Source organism: Acanthochromis polyacanthus, chromosome 10 (genome assembly GCF_021347895.1).
Source record: "Acanthochromis polyacanthus isolate Apoly-LR-REF ecotype Palm Island chromosome 10, KAUST_Apoly_ChrSc, whole genome shotgun sequence".
Lineage (NCBI taxonomy): Eukaryota > Metazoa > Chordata > Actinopteri > Pomacentridae > Acanthochromis > Acanthochromis polyacanthus.
This window is the reverse complement of record NC_067122.1, coordinates 12,533,665-12,560,900: the sequence shown is the minus strand read 5'-3', so window position 1 is coordinate 12,560,900 and position 27,236 is coordinate 12,533,665. Positions and strand designations below refer to the sequence as shown.

Genomic DNA, 27,236 nt, shown 5'->3' with positions numbered 1-27,236 from the left:
CGGTGTGTCACTGCAGGACACTGAGAACAGAGGGGATCAGTTTGTTCTTTCCTATCAGGAGGAAAATGAGGACAAGCTGATCGATTTAGCCCTTTGTATTCTTATCAGTGCATATCTGCCTATCTCTGCTTTCTGTTCAATCTGTGCTTATCTGCGTCTATCTACTGTAGATCAGAATCAGAGGACAGGTCTGCTAGAAATTAATATTTCATTTGGTTGACACTCCAATCCAGTCACTGAATTTCTCTGCTATTTTGTCATGTCCTCGGTTCTCCTTTTCTCTGATTCTCATTTCGTGTCAAATCTTTACCTCCTAAGGCCGGGTTAGCTCCAGCAAAGATTAAAAAAGACGGCATCAAAATAAGATGATGATGCTCCCATCGTCCACTGCTCGCAGTGCAGTAAACTGAGATACAAGATCAAAGGTTCATCCAGCGTCACACCTGCATGCATACCAAATACACTTATATATAGCATGAAACCATGTGGCCAAACCGCATGGAGCAAAAACATGAAAAGTTCTAATCTGTTCATATTTGCTACTAACAGCAGACAGTCGAACCCCCTTCAGGATAAATTTCATGAACTTAGATGACACCTTAAGCTTTTATTTAGCAACACCGTCAAGTCAAATCTGTAGTTGCTCCACTTGAACATTCCCATCACTGTTTTGTAAAACTTGTGGACATGGTTTTGAAAATTACCAAACTGCATTTTGTTTAGTAATATGGTTAAAGTGTGTCCCAATTGTACTTGCTCCTTCTGAAATTTCTTTAATCATCAAAAACATTTTGAGCTGATTCAACAAATGTACCAAATAATCAGCCACCCCTTTCTGTTACAATTTAAACAACTTCAATCTTTATAAGTTCAAAATGAAACTTGTTGGACAACTTTCAAATACACACATCAGTGCAGGTGTGAAATTATATTTAAGTTGATTTTCAATTTATTTCGAGCCAGCCTTGACGCTAATCTAAACACACTTGACATTTCATTAAGTGTTCCTTAGTGTCTGCAGGCTTCTTCTTATTTAAGTGCTTTATACTTCCTCCTGAGAATTCAAAGAGACTTGATATGTGTTAATCATTTCTGACTTCAAGGAGCTGTTCTGTAATTTCACTTGAGTCTAGTCCTGAATCAGAGCTCAGAGCACACATAAGGAGAGGGTGTTTAGGAGGCTCCTCTGGGATGTGAGAATATCTTCTTGATCCACATGCATTCTTAATGCAATCAAACACCTGCAGCAAGGGATTCCCTGACGATCCTAGGTGACATTCATGCCTTGACACTTCCCTCCTCACTTTAACATCAAAGTTTGGAAGACAGTCAGAGAACTGAGATTTTTATTATTATACAGATGGCCAATTTCTGTGTTGTTTAACTATTTTTTTCTGAAACTTTTAACTCTGCTTGCGTCTAAATGTGTCACCATTAGCCAAGATGTTTCACAGATTCACAGCGAGCGTCTTTTTCTTACAGCTGCTCACGGAGCTTCTTGGTGTTGACTGTGTTTATCGAATGACACACTCTGCAGACAAACAGCATCTTTTTGTCGGGGAAAATTATTGTGTTCTGGATTGTTTCCTGCAAGTTGAAAGTGACTGTGCCATCTGTTTCTCGTCAAAATAGCTGTGGCTCGTGGGTAAAAAGACAAACGCACAGAGGCAAGAATTTTGTTCATTTCTGATAAGCCATAGTGATGCGTTCATTGATTGTCTTATTGTGTATTTATGTTCAGGTAATGCCTCAGCTAAAGACTAAAAATGAGAATCCAAATCTCTTTTGCCTCCGGCCATTGTCAGTGATTGAATACCACTAATATTCATCCAGATTGTCTATTAATAATCCTGCTGCAGGGGGCATGTATTATGAGACCCGAGTCTGCCTATAAACAAACAGCAACACCTCAGGGATTCATGAGATAACACTTTGATTCAATATCTGTAGCTGTGATAGATCATCGTTCAGGCGAGCCATCTGATGGACCTCACAGTGCGTCTGTGTGGGTGTGTGTGTGTGTGAGCATAGGAGTGTGTGTGCGGCTCAGCGTGACAGAGAGAAATTGAGAGCATCTGCAGCACCCGGATTCAATACGTAGAAACCCCTGCAGCTGCTCGCTCTGTAAAGACTGTAAGTAATGTTTGTATGCTTGCACGTGATGCAAATGTGGCTTCGAATACGTTGTAAAGTGTGCTGCGTGCTGACGTCGCTGTGTGGGAGCGCAATCCTTCCTGCTCGCCTCAACTTGTTGGCAGCCCAGCGAGGCACCAGAGGACAGGACAACCACAGAGGAATACCAGCAATAGAAATCAATAAAGTCTCCTGACAACATCTGATTATTCACCAGCAGAAGGGCAGGAATTCTGCAACAGTAGCAGCAATATAAACTTTTCTGTAGATATTTGTCCATCTCTTATTATTTAACCTTCTGCTCTCTTGTGTTTAGTGTATAGATATGATCAGTTTTCCCCTCAGTCATTTATTTAAGCCGTTCTGATGCTCTCCTCCCAAGATAACTAAAAGTCCTTGAGGTCATTTCTGTCTAATCCTCTTTTTTTTGTCTGCTTTCTCTCATGCAAAATGATTTGAACTGATAATGCTGAGCTAACCTCAATATTTAAAAAATGCACAAACATAAATTCAATTTGATTTTAGCTTTGAGTATGAGCTAAATGTTCAACACTACCTCCAGCGAAGAATCCCGTTCTTACATGCTGACATGCCAATATGTTCACATCGTGACTGAAAGAAGCCGCCAACGTCATGGCTGAGCAGTTCCACATTGAAATTAAAGGGTATCATGAATTCAGCCAGTCAGTTTTTCACAAAACAAAATTAAGGAAACAATCCTGTACTTACAAGGTGAGATTTTCCATATCATTTCTTGTTCATGAATTAGTTATTCAGTTTGAACATGTATAACTGAATTACTTCAGTATTTCAACTTGTCGTTGTAGTTTTACAGTGTTCTTGCAGACTTTGAGGAGAGGCAACGGTGTACAATTACATTTAAGTCATTCTAAGGCAGGAAGTGGTTCTTTTTATTGAAAAAGATGGAATTGCAATACATGGACATGCATTTTTAGGAGTTTGGGACTTTAAGAAGAATTTTTTCTTCCTTTTATTTCACTTTCTACTTATTTATTTATGTGAAACTCCTCCTCACCAGGGTTCATGTTGAACTCGTTGCCTCCTGCATGTCCTTGAATATTCAGTGTTTCCAGAGAAAATTTCCAGAGACAGCTTTTCCTTGCTAGCAGTGACCTGAACTCTTTTCTCAGGTTCCCTTTTTGCTGGACAACTCTTCGGTTGCAGAGGCTGTTCTGTTGTTGTACTTGTGTGGTATTGATTTTGCCCTCAATTCTCTGTCTTTCTCCCTTTTTTATTTTCCACTTCCCTCCCATGTTTGCCAAATGACAGCATCTGTAGAAACAGCACTTGTTTTTGAATAGACTTTGTAAGCACCTTGTTGTTTCGTACTACTCTTACCCAGATGGTGCAAAATTTATTATGGTTTTTTGTTGTTTTTGTTTTCAATTTGCCATGCTTATGTTCACCCAGTCTCTTCTCCAGCTTACCTCAACTCCTCTCTGCTTTTTTAGACAATAGGTTTCCTGAACAAACGTGTGTACTCCTTTCCTGGCTGGAATACCATTGACTTCTACTCCTCAACTGCCACATCTGTCAACTGATGAGCATGAAGAGTCAGCATGAGCAGGAGATGGAAAAGGTTAAAGACAAGTTCAAGACGGCAGTTGCCTCCATGCCCTTCCAAGGTGAATTTTCTATGTTGCATGATTGAACCTTTTAAGATTATATTTCATGTGCTGGCCTCTTTTGAAATGGTGCAAATGCAAAATGAAAATACAGCTAATACATCCACATTGTCCTTCCTCCCACTCCCAACCTACTTGACATCATCAGCAAACAATTTAACACAAACGCGAAATTCATATCAGTTTAATCTGTATTATGTTTCCTCAAAAATGGAAATAGTAATACAAATAAGATGAAATAATATTGCATAGAATTTATTGTATAGAAAAGAATGCATAAATATAAAAAAAAATAGTATAACGTTTGTTGAAACATATAGTTTTAGGCAGAGTTAAGGTATTTTTCAGAGGCAAGAGATCCTATTTACCCCTGGTGTTCACACTGTTTGCTTTGATGGGATCTTTAAATTTTTTCTGACAAGTCTGCCTGCCACTCCTCACGAATATGCATACAGAGATCTGACTGCAGTGTGCATATAATTGAGACAGCCTGGCGTTTGGATTAAATGTAATTATCCAGATAATTAATCTAGACAGAGACCACATGCTAATAGCAGGTAAAGAAAGCGATGTGAGGCTCAGGATTATAAATGACTGATGTACATTTACTGCACTCTAGCAGCCAAAACAGATCAAAAAATAAATTCACTCTGGAGTTAGTGCTGACATACTTAACTTTAATGAGCGAGCCTTTGATATTTGATTTGAGCGGGATGAGCCGTTTGGGGATAAAATAAAAGGATCTTTTCAGGAATTTTGCTAATGCAGCTGTCATGCTTTGCTCCACATAATATAAAGGGGGAAAGTCAGGACAAGTGTCATGATTGCTTTGACCAGTGTCTATGCCAAGATGTTAGATAGAAATTAAGTGTTGAATGCCTAATAAACTGCCTGTCTGGAGGCCAACATGTTATGCAGTAGTAGATTCAGAAATGCATTCAAAAGGAAGCTCTTTTATATTCGGCACCGGATTTTTCACTCTTTGAATTGTAGAAAAGAGTTTTATCTTACAGTATTTTGAGATAGTGGCCTTGTTGGCTATGACTTTCATAACTGTTTGCATACAGAAACGCTGCTTCTTCTGCTTTTGATCGATGACCAAGACTTAACTAAAACCTTACCAGATCTTAACATGTAAAATGGTGTCTGGCTCTTTGCTGCCAGTAATGCAACCAGGATATTGCCAGGTGAAAGGGCCATGTAGGCTCTCTGAGAGTGTCTTGATCGTACGTGCATGCACTTGATAAACAGTCCATCCTATGTCACAGCCCCTGGAGAGCAGCACTCCATCCTGCAGAATTTGCCATTCACTTTCCAGCAATAGTTGGGTAACAGGAGCAATCGACCACGATACGCTGCTGTAATTCCCATGACAGTCCACAGTCTGCTGTTTTATCACAGGTCACCGCTCTATACACGGCATATCAAATGCTCAAATACCCAGAGAGAAATACCATGCCATAAATACGCTCTAACCCACACATTTTCACACATACACTTACCGACACACACCAGGTCTTTCTCACCTCCCCATTTCATCGTTGCTTCTCTTTAAGGCATTACAAGTTTTTTAAATATACTTGTTGCAAGGCACACGTGTTCCAGGAGCAGCTGAACTTAATATGATTTACTGTAGGATTAAAATAAACTAGAACATGATGCAGATGGGTGGTGTTCATAAGAAAAACCTACTACAGCACTAATGACAAGGTGGACAATAGTGATGGTTGCCAAGTCTAGTGTTCAGTTTCTGCAGCTACGTCAACAATGTGCTGCCTGTTTATGGCCAATACAGATGGAACTAGAAAAGCACTCAGAGAGAGCAGTACTCCGCCAAGGCTGCTCAGTTGACGGATGAAATCTTTAATAAAAATGACCTTGCGCTGAGTACAGGCATGTGTTATGCATGTGCATGTTTTGTATGTACACCGAATTGCGTGTAAATTACCCTTATAAAGGTCTGTTCATCAGTTCATCACTTCTGGCAAGCCTTTGTTTGGCTCGTGTTAAAATAACCGTTTCCTCCATGTTTTTATTTTGAAGCCATATTTTTAATGTTACGGACTTTTATTTTGTCACCATTCCAGCAGCACAGGAAGTGTTTATCTAAAAAGCGGCTTCTTGACATGACAAAGGCGCTGTCGAAAAGTCAGAAAATTTGCATAAAGATGAAAGAAAACAGTTTCACGCTGTTGTGTCTTGAAAAGGAGGTGTCTAAATTTATAAGCACCTAGCAGCAATGGGGACAAGCTCTTATGGTGTTTCGTGAAGAAAGGAGTGAAGGACAGAAAGGTGAATTTGTGTTCAAAATAAGGCTGGCGGCTGAACGTAAGTAAAGGCTTTGTGAAACATCAGGAGCTTCACCATTGTCTGGCTGGGGTTTGCTACATCACAAGACCTAAATATGTTGCGGCTGGAAGGAATTGATGGGACTCAGAAACACCCCACAGTTTAATCATTTGTTCCTTGTATGATTTCCAACTGATAAATCATGGTCATTTTGTAGTAGGATCTCAATCATGTGATTGTCAGCAGGTAAATGACACAGTGTTCACGTCATGGTTACAGTGCCGCCGTGCTGGCAACTACATCTAGCAATGGGAAATCCTTAACAAATCCTTGAATCCAGACTTTAAGCAATATCACTGTGAAAATTTAGTGAGGTGGTCCTTGTGTCAAGTCTGACCTTCCCTGAAAAATTCATCCAAATCCGTTGGTCCGTTTTTAAATAATGATTCAAACTGACAGACAGATTAACAGACAAACGAATGCCGCTCGTCACAGAACTCGGCCATTCCTTGGCAGAGTAATAAAATAGGTGTAATGTGCTGTTTTTTTTTTGTTTTTTTTGTAAATAACAATGTCACATGAGATGTCAGATTAAATTGACAGAACTATTATTGGAGTAGTCCATATGCCAAGCAATTACAGCACTCAACACATCAGGAGTAAATGCCTTCAAGCTCTGGTTTGATTCAGCTTGGACCTTCATTTCTTTGCTGTGCGTCACCACATTTTCTGTCTCTCTTCACTGTATCTATCCAACAAAACTGAAAATAGCCAAAATGTAATCTTTATAAAAAGGACTAACGTGAGGCTGCTAAGCTCAGTTGCTGTTTACCTTCAGCCCAGACCCACTCATTTGTGAAATCATCGTACTCTTTAGTGTTTTGTTTCATGGACATGAATGTTCCTTTTTGTGTGTGTGTGGAGATGTCCATCCAGCCATCCATTATCTATACACTGCTTAATCCTCGTAAGGGTCGCGGTGGGGCTGGAAACTCCCCCAGGAGAATGAGGGTGAAAGCAGGAGACAGGTTGTCAGTCTATTTCAGGGCCAAATAAAGACAAACAAGCACATTCACATTCACACCGCTAAACAGTTTAGAATCACCAATTAACCTGAGCATGTTTTTGGACTGTGGGAGGAAGCCTGAGTTCCCAGAGAAAACCCACACATGCCCAGGGAGAACATGCAAACTCCACGCAGAAAGATCTCAGGTCCAGGCCGGGACGTGATTTTCCAGCTGCGACAGCGCTAACCACTGAACCACTGTGCAGCCTTATGTGGAGATGTATAATATGAACTTTAAATCAATCTATTATTCGCTGGTGATTCAACGTGGTGCTATGAAATGACTCCATTTTACATGAAACTAGGAAATACACAGTGGTAGAGCAGTTCTGTCAGACTGCTTGTTTGTCAAGAGGCGATTAAAACTGATGAATTGTTCTAGTCACTAACTAGCTAAACCAAAAAAAAAAAAAGAAAAACTAATCTACAGTGTTCCTTGGGGATCACTTGCTGCATGCTAGAGCTGCTGATAATGTACAGAAGCTGGGATCTGAACCGCCCCCTCTGCGATTATGGAATGAGCACTTCACAGCCTGAGCTATAGCCGCGAAGACATTAATCAGGTCAGTTGGGATTTCAAGGTTGTATCATCACATTTGGAACAATGTGGTGTCAAATTATGATTTCATAATCAGCAGTCTACAAAACTATGTTGGTATCTGTGATGTGGCTTTGGATTGGTTCATTTCATATCTAATGAACTTGTCCTCTTCATCTTGTGCTCGTCTTATTTACTGTATACATGTTACCCCTGGGGCAAATCAGGCATAGAGATGACACTGACTTCAATTTCTATAAAGATGACACCGAAGTATAGTTCCCAACAAATCCTGGAACCTTAGATGCATTCTGTACTAGATTTTACATTGCCAAGATTAAGTAAAAATTAGATTTCTTGCAGCTGACTTTAAATATAACTAACCCCACTGACCCCCTCTCTAGCTTCTTCAGTAATCTCTCCTCAAGCTTTATCTTATGATGTTTGTTAAGAGGCCTGCAACCGAAGTGTTATTTTCAACGCTGATTTGATCAGGTCATTCCTTTCTTCTGCAGGTTCAGAAAAGGTCACCTATGCTTTTATCTCTTCCAGAATCAACTATTGCAATGCACTTTACTTTAGTACCAGCAGGTGAAACACTGAAAGACTGCAGCTGATAGAAAACACTACTGCCAGGCTTTTAACACACACACAAAGAGAAGCAACTCCATTACACCAGTCCTGGCTGCCCTTCAACGGTTACTTGTGGGTTTTGGAATTGATTTTAAGACTTTATTACTTATTTCTAAAGCCTTTATTGTCCAAGTTCTGCCTTTATCTGTGATAAATTCTGTATAAGTTCTAATTCTTACCACTTTTGTTATGTTTTTTTATTGTAAAGCACTTTGCAGCCTTGGTTTTTAGAAAGTGTTATATTAATTCCAATTATTATCTTCCTTTAAACGGCATGTAAAAAACTTAACGTGTTGGAATGTCCTCAAAATATTTGTACATGTGTATCCATTTACACAAGGTGTACAGCCAGATATGGTTTAGTATCATGAATTGCTGTCTTTCATCCAGTTAAAAGATGGAAATAAAATGCTGTAAAGAATGACATCTTTATAAATCAGCTTTTATAAGCATTTGCATTGAACTTCGGTTGTTTTGTTAAACCACCATCTCTACGTTTGTATGGATGAAACAGTCATTCTATATAAACTATTGTGTTTGGTGTGAACCAGTTTTTGGTATAAATAGAACCTTTATTTAACTGCATTCACTCGGGCTCCTTATCTTTACACAGACTTTGTGTGCTCCAGCTTCAGCGAACACTTGTATCTGATACATTTCAATGAATTCAAATAGATGACATGAAAAAGGCACAGCAAACCCGAAAGCTTAGTTGAATGACAGAAAACAACAAAAGTGATGCTCTGTCACTTGAGATCAGACCTTGATCAGGCTGCATTGCTCTGCCTCATGTATATTCATGAGCCTGCTTGTACTCATACATACCTTCATTGGTTTCAGAAGGAATAAGTAGGTTAGAACCTCTGAGGACTTTCCCTTTTTTTATTTTTCTTTATCAGCCACCTTCACTCGCTTTGCTCTTCCTGTCTATTTTCCTCTCATTAAAAGCCATCCGCATCCAGAACAATAATCCATACAAACACTTATTTCTATTCATGAGTTTGTCTTTCTCATGCCGTAGTTCCACCCATGAAAATGTCAACACTAAGAATGATCTCCCATGAGGTGGTTTTCCACAGCACACCTGTGAACAAAAGACACATCCATATTTACTAGGCTCTGCTTTTGTCAGCATCCCAGACACATTATTGTAGGCATTCACGCTTGTCACTTGAATAGAACTATCTTTACTGAAATCCCCAGGACATTGTCCCTGTTTTGGTTTTTTTAATCAGTCAATTTACTGAATGCTACCTCAGGGCTGCCAACTTGTGACCAGATCTTAGAGTGAGATTTGGTTTGTGCCAGATGCTGACAGGGGGTCTAATTTTGAAAATTATTGATCCTATTTCTTGCATGCGGTCTAATTTAAGAGCATTTTGCCCATTAAAATCTTATTGTAGAGATAACATTAAGGGATAATGAAGAAAACATTGAGCTTAAAAAAAAATCTGAAAAAAACAGAGCAAGGGCAGGCAGTATTGAAAATGGTTCTTCATGTAAAATATGGGTGAAAGTTCTGTGGCTGGATGTGCACAACACATTTCAGTATTTTCCATAAACATATGCATAATTGAAATAACTCCAGCAACCACTTTGTGACATTTGTCTTGGAGGAGTCAGAGCCCTAGAGATAGTAAGAGTTGCGACACTCCCATAGGGTGCCGTTGTACGCTTTCTTCCTGTCTACTTCCGGGTTGTGGAGGCTTGTTTAGTTCCAAGCACCGCTTCGACAGTGACAGCCACCGTTCATTTGCACTGCAGGTTGTTGAGTATATGTGGAGGTAAATTGATGAAATGCCTACCTCTTTTGAATTGTCAACTGCCTATATTTTATCAGAGGCTCTTTATGATGCATATGCTGAGCTTTATTTGTATTTGCGCAGCGTCATTATATATATTTTTTATCTTGGTAGACAACCGAATTTCTGCTACTTTTTTTTAGCTCGACTCTACTGTTAGCTGTGAAGTTATCTCCAGGGATATATTGACGGATTAATTGTTGATGAGTCGCTACCTCTTTTTAATTTTAACATCTTTATATTATATCAGAAGCCCTTTGTGGTGCATACATTTATCTGTATTTGTGAATATTGGCAGATGACCGACTTTCAGGCATTGCCATGTGCTTGTTAGCTCTTCTTTGAAAGCTACTTAGCTACATCGCTACCTCTTTTTAATTGTCAAGGCTACGTCCTTTATATGAGACCCTTTATAATGCATAAACTTATACTTGTAAGTATTTAACAAATATATTTATTAATATCTATCATATCTATCTATCCGCCAGTATCCCGAGAGCCCTCACTGAAGACACGAAGACCCTCATTGTTTCTCCCATTGTCAATAAAACATACTATTTCATTCATCAAAGCATAATGAGTTGTTATTCTTGAATATATATTTTGTGTATGTCTTAAAATGGTTATAGTGAGTCAACTCCTGCCTCATCAGAAGTGGCTGGACACTATCTGCTGAATGGACTGTTGTTACTCTGCTTTTCAATAACTCCCAGACTACAGGTAAGTGAATCAGAGAAATATAGACATTGTCTGGAAATACAATAATCCAGCTGGGCAAAAATTAACATCTTCAATCATCTTACATTTCTGTGTAAAAGTCGATTTTCCATGCTAACACGAATGTGAAACATTCCCTCCAAAACCCCAAAAGTGTCTTTAATATGTCACCTTACGGCTCAAAATGTAAAACTGACATTTACATACATACTCCAATGAATTAATAATCAAACAAGTACTTGGAGGTGTGATTTTATTCCTTTTTTACCGTGAAATCGCTGCTCTCAGTCCCATAGAAGGAAATGACAGCGCTGCCTGTTTGGAACTATTCAGGCTTACATGAACCACGTGACTGCCCCGCTGCGAGAGCATGAGTGTCGCAACTCTTACTATCTCTCGAGCTCTGGGAGGAGTCATCTGAGCACGATACGTCATCAAAAGCGGAAGTGAGCGCGCAATGCAACAGAATTCACCTTCGGACCGGAGCGCGGAACACGAACGAACGTCGGCGCTGCATCGTGCATGTATTATGTATGCACGCTGCAGCGCGGATGTCAGCGTTCTATCGTAAACGTGGATGTCAGCGTTTACTATACAGCTGTATCTAAACGCGGACGTCCGCGCTGCATCGTACATCGGACAACGAAGTTGCGTTCAGAAGCGCCGGAAATCGGAATATCAGTAAAGTAAATTTCTAACGAAAATTTTTGAAATTAATAATATAAAATTTTTCAGATCACGGGGGAGCAACGGCCCCACGGAAGATTGGCCACTGCCTGGGCAGCGCTACACACAGGCTTTTAAACACAGGTGTGTCACTCAGAGACAGCCAGAATGACAGCTGCACAATAAATTGGGCAGCATGTAGGATGGAAATGCGGACCGGATTTTCACAAACCTGGCGTTCTCTGGAGTAAAAACGCGAACTGGATTTCCCCAAAGGTTACAAATTCCCATAACAGCAAAGTGGAACGTTGTTTTTTACCCGTGTGATATTTGGAGTGATTATTCTAAATTCTCTGTAGGTGTGAATGCGAGTGTGATTGTTTGTCTGTATATGTAGCCCTGTGACAGACTGGCGACCTGTCCAGGGTGTCCCCTGCCTTCACCCGAGTCAGCTGGGATAGGCTCCAGCACCCCCCACGACCCTAGTGAGGATAAAGCGGTGTATAGAGAATGGATGGATGGATGGATGGATATTTGGAGTGTGACGTGAGAGCGTGTAAAGGGATTGAGTTGCGTGTGTCTCACGGCCAAAGCGTGAGAGTTGGCAGCCCTGCTACCTCAACAAAACTCACAACCCAGTAAAATTACCAGCTGCTGGCAGCTTTTGGGTTTCACAAAATTTTCTGATTGTTTTCAACAGTAGAAAGGGCTTCTTGCTCATGTGTTTGTTCTCACAACAGACAAAATGAAAGTGCAGCAAATCTTAGAAAAATTTTATGAGATTTGCAGGAGACAGCCACACATACAGGGGAGAATCTGCTGTTGAACAAAATCCTTTCTTGGTTGACCGTTTCATCTTCACCACCAGTTTTCTGGCTCCATGCGTGAGATGTGAGCAGATGCATCGGTTTGTGGCTTGTTTTTTGTCTCTTAATGGATATTTTTTTTCCCACTTAGTCCTTAGGTGTAAGGCCTATTTTAACAGCAATAGTTTGTACCTCTAATCCATTCTGTTCTCACGTGGATTTATATGAATACCTGTGTTCAGTGAAGCATTTTATGTGTTATTGGTTTTCTGTGCAGAGTTTAGATTTGCACAAATGCTGTAGTACCCTCTTGAAAAAGCAATTAAATGATATGGAGCACATAAAGCTAGCATTAACCATGAAAGATTTCTACTTATAGATTCCACTATCCCAGAGACATTCCCTTTCTTGTTGTAGTTCTGACTGCCCACTTGGAACCTCGTTCTGCCAACTGGTTTGGGAATACGAGACCTTATGGTTATATCCCCACTAGCAGGGAAAATGAAAATCCTGACCAGGAGTGTCGCTTCTACCATCAGCTGCGTTGTGGTCCTAACCACAGGTAGTTTTTGACATGTCTTGCTAAGCATGACTGCCTTCCATCAAAAACATAGGGTAGGTCTCCTGGGTGCTTCACTCTCACCAGTGGGATTGTTTCACCACTCAGTGCTTCCAGAGAGGAGCAGGAAAAAGAAAAAGCTCTTTCAAAGTATCCCCCTCTTTGCTTTTATGAGTTTTTCCACCCATTTCTCTGCTTTGGAAAAAAATAGGCTCTTTGTTTGGTTTGGCTTGTTTTCCCCCTTCTGTCTGCAGCCAAGACAAGGTTGTATCTCACTGGCAAGGTGAGATCAATACTGCACAAATACATTGGCGATCTGTAAATATTTAGATTTTTGTTTTTATATATAGGCCACTTGAATTCCATGAGTGAATATACTTCAGTTGATATCTGACTTGATGTTTTTTGGCTTTTTTACAGCTAGCCAAGAGTCATTCTGAAATAATTTTGTCAGTTTTAAGTTATAACATGCACTGTTTTCCTTAGCACTTAATGTGGACTGTTCACACTGTGAAAATTATTGTTTTTTTATTTTCTACATTTGACAAAAGTTCTTTTCACCAAATGATCGATCAGCCTTGGTATCTGACATAGGACAAAATAAATTATTGTTTCTATTTTTTTTTCTTTTGTCTCGACTAAAGCACAGGTTGAATTGCTTCTACAAGCCTAACAATCATCTTGTCAGAATGTTCTGTCATGCAGTGAGACACGTCATGCTGGATATAAACGGCACACATGCAGAACATGTGGAGTATTGTAGTGCAGTTAAAGGCTGGAGCTGATGATTGTTTTCATTATTGACTAATCTGTCTTATTATTTTCTTGATTCGTTGGTCTGCACAACATTTAAAAATGAGTGGAACATGCCTGTCACAATACCGAATGCCTAAGGTGCTATTATTGTATTTCTTGGTTTCACCTCGGTTTGACCAAAAACAAAACTATTAAGGTAATTACACAAGGCATAGACATAAACAAATGGAAAGACAAGAACATTTCTTTCATTCAATACTGCTTCAGACAGAAATGAATGGTGGAGCACTACAGCAGGGCTAATCCTGTGATGTAACAACAATTAACAATTGAATAGGAAATTCAGTGGTTCCATTCTGTAAATACATGTATCTTAAATATGTTGTATTTGCATCACTGAAGCATCTTTTCATGTCTGTAAGTTTGATAACATGTTTGAAGACTTAGTGATGCAGAGTAGAGTTCTGTTTTGACACAGGTTTTGTCTCATCACATCGTTACACCCAAAGGTGCAGACAGCAGTGCCTCCCCTAAGTGTGGTGAAAACTGCAGAGACCAAGCAGTAGATCACAAGTACACAGTGTACAAACTGTAAAATCACTTTCCTCCTTAGCTCCTACACTTGTTATTGGCCAATCAAAATATGGTATTTTAGGAATAAATGTATCATTAATACTGACACCGAATGCAGACACATATACTTTTCCAAATTTAAACTGAGCTGTCCAATATAAGACTGCCTGTGTACAACCACAATATAACAGCAGGCACCTTGGACGGAAATGGCAATATCAATACACCATAATGCAACCCAGAGCTGATGCAGCTTAATCTCTGAACTGATCACGAGTACAAAGGGTGCAGTGTGTGGTGATGGCAAGATACACCAACTTCTACAGTGAGCTTGTTTTTACTCAACCAAGGAACGCGGCCCAGTTATGTGATGATCGGCGTACGTTTGTGTGTGTGTCTGTGCTCAACATTACTCAGAAACAGAATAACGGATTTGGATGAAATATTCAATGAAGGACAGAAATGAAAGGACCACATCATTAGATTTTTGGCAGTGATGTGACTTATAGTCTGGATCCACGGATTTGTTAAAGATTTCTGTATCATTGTGCGATAGTGGCACAGCGTCACTGTAACTATGACAACAAGTGAACACTACATCATCTGCCTGCTGATGACATGATTGCGATCCTTCTACAAATCCACCGCTGCGGACTTATCGGGACCTATCCGTCAGAAGTCGTGCAATGTCTGAGCAGCCTTGGCGGAGTGCTACACTCTGTGAGTCTATCAAGTGATGTGCAAACTATTCAGATGAAATCCTGAGTTCATGTTTTCTGCTGTAGTCTAACAACAAAGCCTCCTGAGGACAATGAGGGTCTCTGCAGAGAAGGAGGAAAGGCAGTAAAAAAGCAAAACGAGTTTGTCTTTGTAAAGTATTTGTGATTTTAAATTGATGCCTACCAGACTGACCAGCCAACACAGAAACCTGAATTGGTATTCGCTGCAGGAGAATAGACTTATGATTGATAACACAACAACTCAGAATCAGTTAGCTGACAAATAGCTGGATATTTACAAAATGAAAAGTTGTTTTTCCCCTCTGGTCAGTCTGCCTTGTTGGTCGGCCAGCAGCCGACCAGCAAGGCAGTTACAATCATAATTACAATCATACATAATTACATCATAATTACAATCATAATTTTGATATGCAAAATGTTTGCATATCAAAATCTAAAACCTTAAATATTTCAAAAACGCATGCCTGCATCATGTTACACTGACTAAATCTCAAATATTTCCCAGAAACTCTCACAGCAAGTAAGCATCCCTTATTTAAATCTTTTTCTTTCTGAAAGTCAGGATGGAAATATTTTGTCATCTGCTTTTTTTTCTCTTCTGTCTACCACAAGTTTTAACTGAATTTGAATTGAAATAACGTAATGTTATTTCCAACTTTATGTGGGCTGTTAAGTAGCCTCTCTCCTTACCATAGAGAAATGCCACTTGATCTCTTGCAAATTTGGACATGAGATATTTAAAAACGGATATAATAAAGATGTTTTGATGCTGCACTGTTTTATAAAATAAATAGATAAATCCATGATGGTTTATTATCAGAAACATCTTTTTAAAATGATTTTACATAAAGGTAGCAGCCCTTTTTCCTCTGTTTTTATTTCAGAATAAATAAAATATCCTTTCAAAAATAATAAGTGCTTTATATAAATCTGTTAGTTGAGTATTATTTATTGGAATGTGCAGGTAAGTAGGAAGCTAGATATGTAAATCTGTGTGTTGTTGGTGCAGAACATAGAAGCACACCACAGTGATGTGCACCAGTTGTTGCTTCCCTCTTGCATGAATAACCCATTCGTCTATAAATTACTTACACTCATTAAATTTTAAAGAAACCAAAGAGTCCCTGACATAGTTTCTCACAGTCTCATGTTTTTAATCCTGAGCACCTGTGAAGAAAACTTTTCGCATGTTGGTACTTTGTTGTTAGGTTCTCATTAAAAACCCTCCTCTCTTGCACTCTCCGTACATTTATGTGCCACTATTGCAGCCCACTGACACTGTGAATCCTCTCTATCGTAGTGTATGCTTCATCTTCACTGTTGAGCAGATTCGCCAGGCTGCTGTTATTCCACACTGCCTCTAAACAAAAGGTGTAATACTACTTCTCTAAAGCTTTGCACAAGCCTGGACATCTGGTGCAAGCATGTTAAGATTAGTACTTTAATTTCCCTGTAAGATCCCTACAGTATTTATCCCCGCTTGTTCAGGTGTGTAGCTGTTTGATCAATACATTTTGAACTTTAAAATGACTTGAACCCTTTTGTAGTTGGTTAAAAGAAGGTAAACTCTGTCCATGTTTTTTTTTCTAAAGCATGTTTCTATAGTAGTAAACTAGAAAAAAAACCAGCAAGGGACCTATAATTAAACTCTGAACAACTCAATAGAGAGCTCACTTTAGAAGAACCCAATGGAAAACTGGAAATTCGGGTATTAAAAGAAATAAAAGTTGAGCTGAGATATTACAGAAAGTTTGATTTTGACATAGACAATTGTAAGTTGAGAGCAAAAATGAAAATAAATCCAGTGCTGTGTCCAAAGCTTAAAAAACATCTTTTCTAAACCTTTACCAAACAACCTCATCCTTAAATACAAGGCACAAAGGTTCTGGACTTGGTATCATTCTGAAATTATCATGCTGTCCTACCTAATAATCGAGGCTATCTGATCTTAGTAACCCCATTAAAAGGATTACTCAGCTTACATGAGGTTTTGGCATCAGAGAGCTACAAGCAGGTCATTTAGGTTGTTCTGATGCTTCTCTGCTCTAAAGTACATCCCCATTGGCTGCCTGCGGTTATATTTGGATGTACACAGCTTGTTTACATGTTTTGTTCGAGCAGGAAATTGAGGTTATCCATCTCATCTTTTTTTTTTTCAGGAACTGACAGGGCTTTGCTTTTTTCATTGTTATTTACTGTCAAGACAAATGCCACATTAATTATGAAAAAGATGTGTTAAATGGAAGCTGTGCTGTTTTAAATTGAGAGTCCACTGTTAGTCGTTGTTCTAGTGTAAGAACAGGAGAGTTGACACTAATCAACAAGCAAAGATTTTACACATACATGCACACACCGATAAAGTTTATATGATATTGTGCATGAATGTCTATCTTTGTGACGACATTCATGGACATAATTAATTCAGTTACCTTAACCATCATTACCAAATGCCTAACAAAAAAACTGTCAGCCTAACCCTGCCTAATCTGCCCAGTAACCCCTGAAGATGTCAGAAAGTGATGTTTGGCCAAAATTTCCTCATTTTCCAAAAATCTCATCACTTCCAAGGTCTGAAACAGCTCAAACTGGTCCTCACAAAGATATGACATACAGGCACATCCAAACACGTGTATTCATGTCATGCACATCACACAAACACTCCATATAATGTGGTGTGTCCACACACAGAAAACACACATCATTGCAAATCAAGCTTTGTCACAGCATGCTGCTGAACATTTTCTCTGCTGAATGTCAATGAGGGCCTATTCTTTGTGAATATTCATGTACAGTATCAAAAGAGAAGAGCGTTCATTCTGTTCCATCCCCTGCAGAACTATGAAAATGCTAATAACTTTCCAGAAATAGATCTATGACATTAACAAGCATTCAGACCCACAACTGGGAGCCGTCCACATTAGAGAGCTGATGCATTAATCACACTTTACACTTTAACCCACGAATATTGATTTGCTGTTAGGTGGAGCACCGTGCCTCTGCACATTGTTGTGAACTCCCCGGTGTGACTGCAGCAGCCTTTGCATCAGAGGTTGTAGCTTGTAGGGGTGAGTGTACATTCAGATTCAGATGTTTGTTAGAGCTGCTGCTGCTGAAAAGACTCTTGTGTTCAACATAAGTGTAAATCAGCTGCCGAATTATTCTCAGTGCCTCAGTCAGACTAGGTGTTGTTTACATCTCTGTATCTGTAATAAGACAAACTGTCTCACCATCTGGGCACAAGACAGAACGCAGCAGAAGTCTTTTAAAGGCCTAAATGAAGCAAATGAAAATCAAATACTTCTCTCTTTATTTCAATTTATCTTCTTTTCTTCCCCTTTTCAATTTCTTTAAAGTGTTCTGTCCTGTTGTGCTCATTTTTTTCTTCAAATTTAAAGGTGCCTCGACCGCAATACTTGTTTTTATTCACCACATCAAACATCTTTGCATTGTTACAGTCATTTTACATGCATACATTTTTGTAAGGCACCATTATGATGTGGCATGGCACTTTCCAAAACAGGAGTATGCATTAAGACTGTTCAATGAGGGAAACAGTAATGGTCAATGATTGTCACTACTTGAATGTGAAGCAGCACCAAGCAAAACTATGACATCCTCATAGGGCTGGTCCACTCAGCCAAAGTAACCATTAGAACCACCGCCCCCCTCTAACCTGCAGGACATTTATAATAAACCAATGCAGATTAAAGGCCAAGAAGATTGTTTTGGAGCCCGGCCATTCCAGCAACAGACTGTTTTCTCTGCTGCCCTCAGGGAGGAGAAACCACTGCCTGAGGGCGAACACAGTCAGAAAGAGGAAGGTCTTTTTCCCTCAGGCCACCCGACTGTTAAACAACAGCACCCAGTCCCCAAACTCCCATCCCCTTAACCTCCATGTCAATTTGCACTACTTGTATAGCACATATATATTCCATATTTCATTTTATTGCATTCTTTTCCCATATTTTCTTTATCTTGTTCCTCTGTCTTGCGTGATCTGTGCTGTTTGTTTACTTTTCTGTCCATCTGTCTGTGAGATTATGCAAAAGATGGCAAGCTGAACTTCATTAAACTAGGCGGAGAGGTGAAGCATGACCACAGGAAGAATCTATAACATCTTGGTATGCGACCAGACCGCTTTCGTTAAAACCGCGATACGGAGCACTGGCCTTGGCCCCTTCTAGTTTTTATGGTGTAATTGCTCTTTTGATTCTTGTTCTTTTAAAGAAGCTGGGCAGGTACCCAAGGTGTTTCACTGCAGATTGTTCTGTGTACATGATAAATAAAAATTAGCATTTTAATTTTTCTTATTCATGACTTGAGGAGTCCTGGGAATCAGTAGACAACCATCCTGATTGTCAGTCTGTTGGTCCACAACTTAGGTCCTGATGGAAATATCCCATCAGCTGTTGAATCAATTGTCCCAAAAGTCTGGGGATTACTTTTCATGCAGCAATAGCATCTTCTCAAAATTTTAATTTGTCCAGTAAGATGACAGTGGCATTCCAAAATCCGCCTCAGCTGTGTTTTGTGCTTAGTGCTGATTGGAAAGTGCTGCCATGCTAACACGCTAAACTAACATGATGAACGTCTAAACATTGGACCTGCTGTACATCACCATTGGAGGATTGTTCTTGTGAGCATGTCAGCATGAACATTCAGCTCAATGCTCCGCTGACGTCACTTCAGCAAATCCTCAAAAATTACTTTTGCATATATTTTCAAGTGACATCAATATATTTCCCAAAAAACACATTGCTTTTACATCTAAAACATTTGTTACATATGCTGAAAATGTCACTGTGTTGTATGTGACTGATCCTTTTGAGTATGTACCAGATTTTCATTGCAATGAGCTTTTGCTGGATAAAACAACATTCGTAGGTTTGTTGAAATAAGGCTTGATGGGCTGAAAACCGTAGATAAGCAGTCTTAGTGTTACATTAATGTTCAGGCACTCTTCAGCTGCAGAGGAAATCATCTACACAGGCAAAATGTCACATTCTTCTCTAAGATGAAAGCTGTTTTGTCTTTTAAGGAGTATTTCCTCCCGTTCGACATGGCACAGGAAATTGAAGTGGACAATTGAAAAGTTGATGGCTGAGGAAAAGAAAATGTGAGGACGTGGCCTTCATTGTATTGACGGAATGCTATGCTTCTGGAGTGGTTATTCTTCCTTTGACTTTGGTTAGAAAACACCAGGATTATGAATTATGAATCAGTTATGAAACAAGCAGACATAAGAAAAAAAGGTTTACTTCAGTATTTTTCATGAATGAAACATTGGGGGCTAACATTGAGGGGGTCTTCAGTGTTGATGACAAGAAGTGAGACTCATGAAGGATTATGTTGCTCTTTGATCCTTAGTTCTTTAACATGCTCAATAGCCCATTTTAATAATGCTATCTTTCATCTGTTACATACTTTCAGAGTGCCTTTCAGAGAGAGGTAAGGCCTTGTGCCTTTCAATGTCATAATAGAACAGACATCTATTCATATATGTACTTTTGTGTGTGTATTTCCAAGACAATAATTGTAGGCAAATGGTTGACAGAATGTTATGATTCTTGTGGAGGTCAAACCAGAGGCTGGCAGTGTTCAGAGGGAAGTATTTTTATAGTATTTACCATGAAATGTCTCAGACAGAGGCATATCTGACTTTTATATATCCCACAATAAACAAACAAAAAACACAGAAGATGACAGAACTGAAACACTACTGATCAAGTTGATCAATACTTTGATATACATAATATGTTGCCATAAAATAAATCTCCACATTGTTAGTAGGTACATATATATTCAGAACCGCTTATATATATTTGCTATATCTTAGACAAGACACCATTAAATGCAATAAAAGACAAAGAAATGACATAGAGGCACAGTGTAGAAATCACAAATTATATCTAAATGGCAGACACAGCCACTGTGCCATCACCCATTGATCTGTGGACTACTATTTTTTAACTTTGGCATTTGGTGTCGCCACCTCTGCCCTTTGAAACCAGACACAATGAGCGATGGGTGGATCTCACTCTGAACTCAAGGACATCACACACAGCAATGCAGTATTGACCTGTCAATTACATGCTTGCCTTGCTTTAAAGTCTCATTTGCTCTAACTTGGACTAGTTTAACAAATAAATATCATGTTATAGTCAAAGAGTCTTGAAAGTAGTGATTGAACACTTTATTATAATGGTTAGTGAGGCAACAAATCAAGAAAGAAATAAAGCCATTTTCACACAGATTTCTATGCATTGGGACTTCCAGAGAAGTTGACCCCTGCTGGCTGTTAGGAAAAAAATGCAGGTTCAAGGATTTTCTGCATCAACTTCACTTCTCAGACCCAGATGCTACATCCACCTTTAGTATAAAGTCTGTATTAGAGAATACAAATGAGTGATGGAACCAAAAACATATTTTTTCCTTTAGTCTCTGAATTGGCATTGTTACGATACAACCTCTAGGGGTTGGCTGGATGCAACAAAAAAAAAACAGATGTTATTGGTTGAGGTGAAGGGATTTATTGCTTAGTGACGAATGGAACATAAGAGTGACAATACAGAACACAAAACTGGTGAGTGTTGCTAAATCAAAGAACAGAATAAAACCAAATGAAGGCTAACAGAGTTTGTAAACAATCTAAACCCAAAACAAAGAAACTAAACTCCCTAGCCAAACTTAAATACAACAGCAACACCCACCACCAGTAACAGAAACTAATGCAAAGCGTGCAAAAGCAAACTAAACAAAACTGGTGCCTCACACTCACAAACAGACCACACAGGTCACGAATACACGAATACTCAAGAACGAATGGCTTCTTCACTAAGCCCAAAGTGTCTGTAGCACTCACTAAAAGTGTCTGCGGTACCCACCAACCCAACCACACATACCTACAGACTGAAACATCAAAGAAACACAAACAAATGATCACACAGGGAGGCACCAGGGTGGACCACGGTCCCAGATGCCAACCACCCTGACTAACAGCATGGTTGCAGGTATATAGCCTGCAGGTGTGGCGCTGGCTGCATCTGGTTGGATAGAGGTGGAGGGGAGCTGGAGGGTGGCCCAATCAGGAAGGTCGGAGGGCGGGGAGAACCAGATTGCAGTGCAGGTCATCAGCTCTGGTCTCATCAGCTGGAATGGCTGGCAGCTGGGGTTCCAGAGACTCTGGAACAACCACAGCTGAACCCACACATGTAATTTTCCCCCACACAAAGGCCCAACAGGACATCACCCCAGAAACCAGACGGCACACCAATACTGGTGGCAGCATTGAAAACCAATATATCAACGTTTATAAAATGGTTCATACCCTACTAAAATAATGCAGTAAGCAAATTTAAATCTGTATTAAAAGTTTACATTCATTATGTTTTAAATCTTTAATTAAATGTTTGTATTCTATTATGTGTTACCAAGTATTTTTACATAGCAGACTTCCAAATGACCATGTTGTAGCAGTCAGCCAACAAAACCTCACAGAAGCAAGCCAAATTGCAACAGAAGCCACATTTTTTAATAGCTGTCATTACTTCCTACATTTATTTGACTGCACGATTTTATTTTGTTTGTTTTATTATTGTGTGAAAGAATGAATCAAAAAGCCATTAGAATCAGTGTTTGGTTAAAATCACAGTGTTTCAACAGCTTTTTTCTGGTCGAAATACAGATACACAAAGGTAGTGTGGACTGGATGAGCAGGATACACTGCCCACAGATTTTATCCAACTCTGCTGCATTTCAAAGTTTGTAGCTGGATTAATCTAAAAGGAATGTTGTTGTGGGTCCAAATGGTGTTCAGGCCTTAGTGGGGGGTGGTGAGTGTTTGACCCACACCATCATTTAATCCTCCTCTCTGGGGCACAGTGGTGGTCTGTACCTACAGCTAGCACAGCAGTTGTAGACAAATTATGATCAATCAAAATGGATCCGCAAAAAAATTCTAGTGCACCTGTTTGTCCTGAAAGAGCTCCTGGAAGGTACAGGAAAATTCACTGAGTCCTAAGCTGCACACACGCTGACACACACCGAGCGCTGGCATTATTTTAAAAAAGAACCTGTAATCTGATTAGAAAGAGGCAACACAATAACAGATAAATAAGCTGTGCTGAACAGGAAATGGACTTAATCTTTTAATCTATTTTCCAAAGGAACGTCACCCCCTTTAGGCTTCATATTGCCAGATGCTTTGTTATTATTACTGCAGTGAATCTTGGCACTGATATGTCTGATATTCGACCCCCCCCAAAAATGAAACAAAATAAACATCTATAAATTTAAACAGCTGATAAAGCTAGTGTTGCTGGAACTTACTCTAATAAAACGTCATATTGGGATGTATTTTGTGAAATATGATGAAATGTGTAGCTGGTTGTACAGTGCACACAGACAGACAAGCATGAAGAAACTGAAATTTCAGATCTTACCGTAGAGCTGAGGGTTTTCTGTCAGAGTAAACAGGTTAATGGGAAGATAAACTGTGTCCTCTGAGTCTGAACACAGTGCGTATGTGTGTGCACATGGGTGCTGCTGCTCCTCACCAGGGAAATTCAGGGCAGATATAGTAGAAATGGGGCAGAATCTGACCAAACTGTTGGCCTCCCTGTGGCAGCAGCTTAATAGAACCTGATAATCGGTGCTATCCTCACCTGTTCCCTGCCTCACTGAAATCAAACTCCAGCGCACAAGCTGGTGTCTTCATTTCATCTTAAAATTTCCTTGTCTCAGTTTCCAACACAGACTGATCATGACAAAAAAAAATCTTTTTACAATGTTTTGCAACACACAAAAATATACATATGACTTTATGAGAGTATTTTAGAATTGCTTTTTAAAACTCTTGTGATATGCTGATGTGATTCACATGATAATTGTAGGAATTATGTCAAATATGTGTAATCATTCCATCATTATCATCCTTGCTACAAATGGCACGAGCTGAATGAAATATTATACATATTAGTATCTGGTGTCTTTGTTATTTGATTGACAGCAGACTCATGTAGAAATCTAATTTGATTAAAAACAAGAAATGCGATTCGCCCTGAAAGAACCAATCAGGGATCTGTAGCATATATTTACTGCCCAGATTAACCTTACTCATTCAACCTTTCACAAGTTCTTTTTTATTTGTGTTCTTGTTAGAGTTGCTCTAATTGTAAAGAAGCTACCTGGAGATTTGTTAATGAACCCTGGCAAACCCACAAATGTCTCCTCATTTCAATAAAATGACACTGGAAGAAAAGCACAGATAAAATCCTAAGAAAGTGTAGGAAACGTGTATGCACTACCAAGAAAAAGATGACGTTATCGATCCTATCAGCAGTGTAAGATAAGAATATAACACCAAATGAAGCTTCTTACCTTGTAAACAAGGACATAACGTGTTCTAATGGTATATGTTGGCTGACTTACATCATGAGTCATGGCTGAGCATTTCCATCTTGAAGCTACAGAATACTGATGACAGTCTGAAAAACAGGGATTCCTAACAAATCAAAAGAACAAATCGCTGCAGAGTGTGTATGTCAGTATCATTATTCCTATTCCTCCAATATCACAGCTTGCCCTTGTGTAGAGTTTCACAGTGTTTGAGAAGGTGAGCTGGTGTGCTGAGCTGAGGAGGAGTGGGTAAAGAGAGAGACGAGGACTTTATAAATCTGCACAACGTAGAGTTCCTTCTAAGCCAATTTAATGCAAGGAGGGATTTTTTTTCATGGAAACAGTGATGAGTTTATAGGGGTTAAATCAGTTACTCAGTTACTTATCAAGTGCTACAAAAACGGTCAATAGTACATCAGTCATAATGGGCAGATATTGTATTGTACGTCTGGGTATTTTGTTGGAAAACAAATTTAATAAGTTGCAAGTGAATATTTTATGGACGGTATCTACAGTTTTCTGACTTGCATGAAAATGTAATCCGGTCAGCTTTGCATATCTCTCAAAACACATTTACTTTTGTAGAGTGCTTGGTCTCAGAGACAGGCTGGTGTTACAGGTGGATGGCAGAGCGCTGTCATTACATTTATTAAGGTAATAACAGGGAAGGCAGTGTGGTCACAAAACAGTTGATATGATTCAAGCAACAGTTTGTAAGCTTAGACATTAGCCAGTGAAATAATTCTAATGCAGCCTGTAGCGCCTGACAAAAGTGTCAAGTGTGTCTAAGCCTGTTACAAAAACACGAATGCATGAAGAGACTTTATCAAGAGTATTGGTACGTGGTTGCTCACAGACTTAGTTAATTTCCGTTAGTGGGTAATTTCTTTCATGCAACAACTTATTGAGGGTGAAATGTTCAAGTTTAACACTGACAGTCAACAGTCGTGTACATGCTGCATGAGTTAAACCTTTGCTTTTTGTAGAGTTCAGAGTTGCCATCATATTAAACTTTCAATCCTCTATTTGTGAATGTGCTGAAAATCAGATTTTGGGCATTTATTAATATATTAGCAGTGGATTTGAGATCAAAATCAATAATCGGCTTTGTTCTGCTTTCAGTTGCGCTGAGGTCAGAGTGAATTAAATTTCTTCAGGAAAGTTAATAAGAAAAAAAGAATAGAAAAAGAAGAATCCTATTGAAGTCAAAAGCCTATTTAGAGATAAAAGGCACTTTTGCCATTTTTCAAAAGGGATTGTGTTTCAGTGTCTGCATGGGAACATAATTTCTTAGAGGCTCTCATACTCTGCATTTGGTTCATAAATGTAAAAAAGGAGGAAAACGATTCTTTGCATCGAAGTCTCAGAAGGGTTTCTTTACATTTTTGCTACAATTGAAATTAAACAGAAATTATTTCTGCATCAGAGTTTAATGCTTCTGTGTTGACGGACGTTTCAGTTTGGCAGTCACCAAAAGAAAATTATTAAAAATATCATCAACTTGAGCAAATATATGACACGTTGCAAACAATTCAGTATTTGGAGAGCTTGTAATTTTAAAAAATTAGTTGCATAATCAAGAATCATTAGCTGGTGTTCTTTGAAGAAGCAGAAATATATTTGTTTTTCTAGTTGATGCCTGAATTGGAAACCTGCAGGGAGAGAATGTTTCTCAAGCACAGAAGAGTCCTCAGCACAGTCGAGATTGGCATTGAGACAATATTTACCAACAGACGTCTAATAATGTGTCATTGTGTGTATGAACGTGTAGGTGTTTCCCAGGCAGAAGTCTTAAAGGAGGAGAACAACTCCTTAAGCTGCCAGCTGGATGCCTCCGGGAACGAGGTGGAGCTGCTCAAACAGGAACAAGGCGAGAACCAAAGAAAGAGTCACTCACAGCAGCTTAGCTTCCTGCAAGGCATGCAAGAGGTAACATGTAGCATAAACACATAAATATTAAATGTGTCATACATCAGACTTCTCTGGGCAATACAGGAGAGAAGTCAAGAAAATACAAAAGACATGTCAAATGTGGACTGTGCAACATTGGCTCTGAATTATTCAGGGGTCATTGAACATTGATTGCTCATTCATGAAATTATTTGAAGCCCTTAAGCCATATTTCTTGTAGCACAGTAACCCTTCCAGTTAGGATCACTATTGGAGTGGTTTCATCTATCATACCTTCTCAATGATTGTCCTAATATTGGCCATAAATGCAAAAAAAAAAAAAAACCCAAAAACAAAAACATAATTCCAGTAATGTTAAAGTATCCTTCTAACAGGCGCCATATTCTACATTTTAAAAGCTCCTATTGGTGCCAATTACAGGAAAATTATTCAGCCACATAGGGTGGAAAATAAAGGTTTTATGACTGGTAAAACAGCAAAGTAGACAGAAGTATTGACTTACTTTGACCAAATTAGCATCACCATGTAAGTTGTTTGTTTCTGTCAAATCAGGGCTGTACCATCGAAGACCATAAGTTCATATCAATAAGTCAGCAAATTTTCCGGACGAGCTGCTTTTTTTCTCAAGCTATGCCACTTCAAACATTGCACCACAGACTGTCGAGATGAAAATAACACACAAATCAACATGACCCCACCCCTTTGTAAGTTTTTTACTAGAGAGTTGTAGCACCTTTGACCAAACGTTTTACACATTTTGCTTACTATCATATGTATGCACAGACCAAAATATCCGACAAATGTGACATGATCAGCTGTGAAAAATTTGGTGAATTGAAGTGAAATGACCCTAAAGTCAAAACAAATGCAGCCTAAGTCCATGTACTGCTACATAAACAGGTTTTCTGAAGATGAAAATGGATTTGCTGAAGGATTTTATTGTTTAGGATCTCATTAAATGTTTGATTTGAGTTAGGAAACCAGTTGATTTACTTTGTTTTGAGA

The 27,236-nt window shown here is 39.1% G+C and overlaps 1 long non-coding RNA gene across 1 annotated transcript in view; it reads left to right on the top strand.

Annotated features, from left to right (window-relative positions):
- LOC110964601 (uncharacterized) overlaps positions 1–26,236 on the top strand; it is a 63,997-nt gene extending 37,761 nt beyond the window's left edge. The window contains exons 3-4 of the long non-coding RNA XR_007944685.1: positions 3,606–3,779; positions 26,092–26,236. This is a non-coding gene — a long non-coding RNA (uncharacterized LOC110964601). The remainder of the gene's footprint in view (positions 1–3,605; positions 3,780–26,091) is intronic.
- Positions 26,237–27,236: the final 1,000 nt, after the last annotated feature.